The following is a 7,456-nucleotide window of genomic DNA, read 5'->3' on the forward strand; positions in this document are numbered from 1 at the left end:
AGCTGCATGTAGCCACAGTCTGTCACCTCACAGACCAGACACACGATGATGGGCTGGCCTTGATGTGTGTGTGGTGTGTGTGTGGTGTCTCCCTCCTTCCCTTTGCCCTTGAGACGCACGCTGCGTAACCAGTTCGCTCAGTGCGCTGCCAACTTTTTTCCCAACGGGACGGGCTGGATCTCAGGTGACGACACGTGGTGACACTTAGAACACGGATTTGTTCAATCCTAAAAAACATTTGCATACTACGAAATCTGACGTCTTGTCTTGTTTTTCCAGATTGTTGTGCTTTAAACAACTGAATTCATTAGTGACAATGTATTTTCTCTTTATGGTTGGGGGCGTCAAAACCTTGTGTATGTTCAGTGACCCCAAGACACCCAATGTGATCTCAGGTGGCCCAGACCAGACCACCAATGAAGTATGGGGGTCCTCAGTTTATCGTTCATTTTGAGACAGAAATTCATGTAAAACAGAATGTTCTTTTCAAAAATGTGTTAACATGAAAATGTTAAATCTAAATGTAAATGTTTAATCTAAATCTAAATGTTAAATCTAAATGTAGATCTAAATCTAACTGTTACATGAAAAAATCTAAATGTTAAATGCATATCTAAATCTAAATGTTAATATTCAAATGTGAAATCTGAATCTAAATTTAAATGTTGAATCGGTCACCAAGTATAAATCTAAATGCTTAGAAATGATTGCAACGTCGACAGGTCAGCGGTGCAGATGAAAAAGACATTGGAGCGTTCGGTGGTGGAGTGTGGGCGGGGCACAGGCACGGACCAGTCCACCTTGTACATTAGCTTTCAATCAATCATCAATCAATCTTTATTTGATAAGCGCCAATCATAACCAATGGTATCTCAAGGCACTGTGTACAGTAGAGCAGTCTTAAGACGGACGCGTTCATTGTTTATGGATACACACATATGCATATATACGTATATACACATACATATGTATCCCACACCCAACATGAATTCATCATGCGGCAAGGAAAACCTTCGTTAAGCAGCAGGAACTTGTGTGGATCCCATTCCTATGATGACAGCCATCCACGTATGCTGTGTTGGTGTTGTGCAGCTTTACATTTGACAACCCATTTAACATTTAGATTTACATTTAAAGGAGCATAGGGCAGGATCTAGAAATCAGACTCCACAGTGACATCACGGTGGTTAGTGTAACTGCAGTCATCAGCCAAGCCAGCTCGGGAACGCGCATCAACATTTATTGCCAAAGCACAGCGGATTAGATACTGTAACTAGACGATGGATACCCGACCGAAGCCCGACGGGACCCAACGGCACTGGACGGGTTTAGAACTGGTAGTCGGGTTCGGTCACATATTGTCGTTTGCACGCAGCGTTCTTCCTTTCCTGCTGCAGCAGCTACAGCAGCTGTAGCTCTGTAAAATGCATCTTTAATTGAAACAGTAAGATTAGTGATTCATGGGGCAGGAGAATGGAACAGAGGAGGACAATTATAAAGGAATACACTGTTGAAACATTCCTTTTTCTGCACAATAACATGGATTATCCTTATCTTTGATACATGGATTATGTAAATAGATCCAATGGGTCTCTTGCGTGCACTGCGCCCATGTTTGTGTTTGACTTTCGCTTGTTGCCCATGCGCTGATCTGATGTTGACATTAACAGTTGTTTGTTAATAAAATCGGTGCTTACCACTAAAACAAATGTAAATATGTCATTTTTTTTTAAGAAAAACATGAGGTTTTCACTGTCGGGTCAGACTCGGACGAGAAAATGCAGCCTGATCACACACTATTTGTGACACATTTATTTATTTACTCTCCGTTCATGTGACTGTTTATTACAAGACCAGTGCACATGCCTCTGCATACATCTGTGGAACCAAACAGTAGTTTAGTCCACTGTGCTGGTCTTCTTTTAGTCTCCAAGCCGTCTTCTTCTCATTCTTGTTGATTTCCGGCAGTGGGTTGCCTCTCCAAGCCGTCGATCACGAGCACCAGCATCATTTCACATCACCATCAGCGTCATTTGACGTCACGTCTGCAGAACTGCACGGTTCCAGTCTTGGTTCCACACCAGACGAGAGATGACCGGAAATAATAAAAACTATAGAAATAAATCTATTCAGGAGCCAATAAATATTAATTCTCCTTTTTTTTTTTTACAAAATAAAATTCTTTAAAATGTGTGTTATCAGTCATTTGACCCATCATTTTGCTCAATAGTGGTTTTTTCATAGTATTCTGAGCAAAATTGTGTAGTCAAACAAAGTAGTCAAAAATAGGCAGCTACTAGTGGTGGGATATACAAAGTTATGAGATGAGACGATAAACAATGTTGGGCTCACCATAACAATACGGGATGATGTTTTTGGAAAGGAAAAAAAAGCAGTTTGAAAAAACTAAATTCACAAATTCTCTGGGTATAAGTAACCTTTTAAACTAAAGTGAATATAACGTAAAAAAATAACATAAATAAGACACATTTTTCTCATTTAAAGTGCAAAAAGTGCCACTCTGGAACTAGAACACAAAAACAGAGACTGACATTCTTCAAAAAAGATATACCATAACTTTGCATTACAAGTTTTTTCAAAACATCAAATTAGAACTGTCTCCACAGTCCAGATTTGAGATGTGGACACATTCTGTTTAAAATGATTAGAATGTCTACATTTTTTGGCAGCAATTGAGACCTTTGAGCATTGACAGACTTCTGTGGGGACAGGATGGAAATGGTTCTAATTAAAATGTATTTAAATATGTCAGCAAGCTTGGCTAAACTCTGTATTGTGTCTAAAGCCACATAGTTGTAATACTGACATTCTGACCACTTTTGGTTTTGTGTATAAATACTGTATATCTAGAGAAAGTCTGACCAAAATTCATTTTTCATTTTGTTTTGTTAAAAAAAAAAAAAAAAAAACTAGAAAAAGTATGCTTATGTTTTAAAATGCATTACGAAATGCTTTCAAGTACCCCCTGAAATGTGCTATTTTACCCCTAGGGGTACACGTACCTCTGGTTAGGAAACAAGTATCGGGTTTGTGTGATAAGCAGTGTTGCCCACACTTACCTTGAAAACGTATCTGACTACTCATTATCCCTTTAAAAAGTCATTTACTGATTACTTGATTCTAAAGGGGTTGTGAGGAGTTTAAGAACCAGAGCTGAACAATGGAGCAATGGAGGAGGGTGGCCACATTAAAACAATCAGGCATATTATTACATTACAAAGATTATTGGGTGCATGACAATAATTTACATCAGTAGTTCTCAACCTTTTTTGGCTCAAGTACCCTCTTCAAGTTCCCCCTTTGTCTGACTACAACTTTTTGCTTAGAAAACTATTAAAAAAACAACTATAGAACATAATGATTGAGTGATAGCACACATTTTAAAGAATCTCATTTTGTAACTAAGTGAAAAACACTATTTAGTGCAGTGATTCTGGCAACCCCAATGACATTTTTATTTTTTTATTTTTTTTGGATGTGCGGTTAGCACATCTGCCTCACAGCAAGAAGGTCCTAGGTTCAAACCCTGGAGTGGACACTTGTGGAGTTTGCCACCCTAAAACAGGAACAACCAGGTCTGAAAATGGATGGATGATTTGAGCTCATTGAACTAGATTGACAAAGTGAAAGTATAGAAATACAGTTGTAAGAGTGTGTGTTGTTTTGTTTAAAAAAAAAAGTTAAAAAAAATAAGAATTATTCAAACCTTTCAAAAATTGATTTAATTTTTTGAGAAAAACATTGATTTAGTGGCTCCTGAATAGATTATTTTCTATAGTTTTTTTTAATCATTTCTGGTCATATTACGCCTGGGATAAGATAAGATAAGAAGTCCTTTATTCGTCCCACAAAGGGGGGAAATTTTTCAGCATTTTCAGCAGTAGACAAATAGGAATATATATATACATGGGCCTGTACACAGCACAGATAGAAGAGGGGAAGACATGTTGCAAGAAAGTAAATTGCACAATAAAACAGAATATATACGTATACGTGTATGCAAAAACTAATAAAAACAGAATGTATATATATATATATATGGCCCTCCTCACCAGTGTGTCTAGCCTCTTTTTGTCCCAGGCAGAGACTCCTCGAGTCATAAAAGTTCTTCAGGAGTTTCCCCTTTACTCTGAAGGACCTCAGCCTCTGGAGCAGGAAGAATCTGCTCTGGCCTTTCTTGTAGGGAGCGACCCAGTCCAGTTTATTGTTTATGTTGACACCCAGGTATTTGTGGGCCGAGACCCTCTCAACTTCCATCCCCTGGATGTTCAGCAGTGGAGGTGGAGAGTGATGGTGCCTAGGACCAAGACTGACATTTCATTTGTTAATTTTCCTCTCTCTCTCTCCCTCTCTCTCCCCTACAGTTCCATTGCGTACCCCTAAGGGTACACGTACCCCCATTTGAGAAAAAATGATTTACATGGCACCCAGATGCAACAAGTCACACCACTTTCCCTGTGCCTGTCACTGCTCCCTCAGAGTTCAGTTACAATAGCTGATCTATGAGATGTGCTGGGAAAACAGAATGTGTGTGTTTGAGAAAGACGCCTCAGCACAACTAAAGGGTTAAAGTGCAGCTCAAGGATGTTTTATGTTGTTTTAGTGACAAAACCCTGTTTTAGGAAGGCTGTTTAGAGTCGATTGAGGCAATTTGGTGAAAAGTTTCAGGGTCAGTTTGTTACTAAACAAGCTAATGTTTGACGTCACCACAGAACAGGCCTGTCAGTGTTTACCCAATGATTTCACTGTGTTTCCTCTACAGCTATAATTACATAGGTTAGAAATAGTACTCAAAGTAAAAGTTACTTGTTACTTTCACCCTCACGGTTATTTTTTGTTAATAAATCTGGCCACAGTTTCCTTACATACAGTAAACATCTCATGTATAAACTTAAAAAGGAAGAGACCAAATCTTGCGCAATTAAAACTTCATTTATTTTCCACAAAGGCATCTTTATAAAATAAAAGGTTTGTCAAAAGTTTTTTTTTTATTTTTTTTTTAGTTTTTTATAAAATAACATTAATGAATTCAATTCAAAATAAAAAGTAAAGTTAAATTTATGAATTCTAAAACTGAGAAAATAACTTCCATTAAATGCTGTTTTGTTACCGTGCATAATGTTTAATCTGATTGGTTATGGTTTGGCTATGATGTGATGCATTTGTTTGTTGTCTGGTCATTTCTTTATTTTCTACTCCATTGAACATTTAAAAAATATATATATATAATTGACTCAGTAACGGTTGAGTGTAGAAATGTAACAAATTACTTTATTTCTTTTAAAATGTACTCAAGTACAATAAAATAACAAATTTAGAAAAATACTCCAAAAAGTACAAGTACCTATAAAAGCAACTCAATTACAGTAACGTGAGTGCTGTAAAAAAATAATTAAAAAAAGTCATAAAATTTAGTCAGCACTAAATTCTCCCATGAGCCTCATCTCCCACCTGTGTGTGTGTGTGTGTGTGTGTGTGTGTAGACTTGTCTACACCACAACTCAGTCATGGTTGTGTGTTTGGGTTATAAAGAACCACTCACACGCCACATGAGGGTGAGGGTGTCTGAGAGCAATACAGGGACAGTACACAGTGTGTTATCAGCTACTGATGCAGGGCCTGAGCTAAAAAAAAACTGATAGTAAATTTGAACCGTTGTTAATGAATTTAAAACAAAACAGCACTAATCTTTTTTAAAGCACAAAACAACATGAAGCATTTTATGAAATAACCCAGCTGTGATTTTAAAAACAGAAATGGTTTGGAGACACAGGTGAGCGCGATGGCTGCTACAGCACAACCTCACGCTGTGATTCACTGAGGACAAATCAAGGTTTTATATGAGGTTCCTATAAATAGAAAAGAAGCACTGATTGGTCAGTCCTTTATTCCCCTGCTTCTTCTTCTAATCAGACTGATTTATTGACCAATCAAAGGTGAGCCAGGGCTGTGTGGAACCTCGTCCAATCACAATCCTTCTGATTTTATACAGTGTATTCTTCTGATATTTCACAAAGTGAAAGTATACAAATGCTTTTGTTTAAGATTGTGTGTTGTTTTCATAATAATAATTAAAAATCTATTTAAAATTTTCTGAAATTTCACGCGACCCCACCTGGGGCCCTGATCCTGAGGTTGAAAAACACTGATTTAGTGGTTCCGGAATAGATTTATTTCTATGGTTTGTATAATTTCCGGTCATCTCATGCCTATAATGTGGGACCAAGACTGACCCTTTATTTGTTCATTTTCGTTTGTGTAATTTCGTGTGTTTTTGGTGTCATTTTGTGTATTCTGTTGTTTTTTGTCTGTTCTTTTTATCATTCAGTATATTTTTCTCTTGTGTGTTTTTGCTGTCATTTTTATGTGCTGGTTTTATTTAAATGATTCTCTCAGTGTGTATTACTGGTGTCGTTTGTTTGTTTCTCTGTTAGTTTTGTGTATTTTGCAGTGATTTTACATGTTTTTAACTCTCATTTAGTGTGTATTAGTTGTGGTTTTATGTGTTGCTGGTAATAGTAAGTATTTTTCTCTCTTAATGTGTGTGTTTTTGGTGTAATTTTGTGCATTTTGTTGTTGTTTGTTTTTATTATTCGGCATATTTTTTATATTATTTTGTGTTTTTGTTGTCGTTTTGTGAGTTGCTGGTAATATTTTTTTTACGATCATCATTTCTAACTAAAAATAAACATTATAAAAAACATGGGGTTTTCATTTCACTCTCTCTCTCTCTCTCTCAAGTACCCCCTGTAGTGCCATCGCGTACCCCTAGGGGTACACGTACCCCAATTTCAGAAACACTGTGAAACACCGTATAAAAATTGTGAATATTGAGAAAAAAAATTATTAAAAAAAAGAAAAAAGTTAAGCAGCCAATCAGAGACCAGCCTCTGATTTGTTGACAAAAAAATATATTTTGAGCCTCTCCATAAATTCCCATTTCCCTAAAATAACTTGCAGTAAAATCCATCCGTCCATCTATTTAGATCAATAAACACGTGCAGACTGCTCAGGTTTGTGTTATGTAGTTAGGAGTGGATTTTTCTCTTGTTCTGATTGTTCTGTAGAGGGGGCAGCGCCCCCTACTGAGAAGCCCCAATGGTAAGTTTGAACTAAATTACAAGGATTAAAAAGACAAAAAGTGAGAAACAGTTTTAGTTCTTTTCTTTTCAAGAAACAAATAAGGCATCATAAAGACAATCACAAACACTTAAAACCTTTGAGGTCAAACGGAGAACTTTGTCTGTAGAGGTGAACATAACATTCAGTGATTTAATCCTTCTGTTTTACATTATAATGACATTGGTCAAATCTAAATAACATTCAGTTGTGATGAAATTATGTTTCAAACTCATTTTGTTATGTGCAAACCAAGCTTCTGTTTGGAACAACATTTTTACTTCCTTTTGAATTCACAGAATGACTAAAACTGCAC

Source organism: Gouania willdenowi, chromosome 10, assembly GCF_900634775.1.
Source record: "Gouania willdenowi chromosome 10, fGouWil2.1, whole genome shotgun sequence".
Classification (NCBI taxonomy): Eukaryota; Metazoa; Chordata; class Actinopteri; order Blenniiformes; family Gobiesocidae; genus Gouania; species Gouania willdenowi.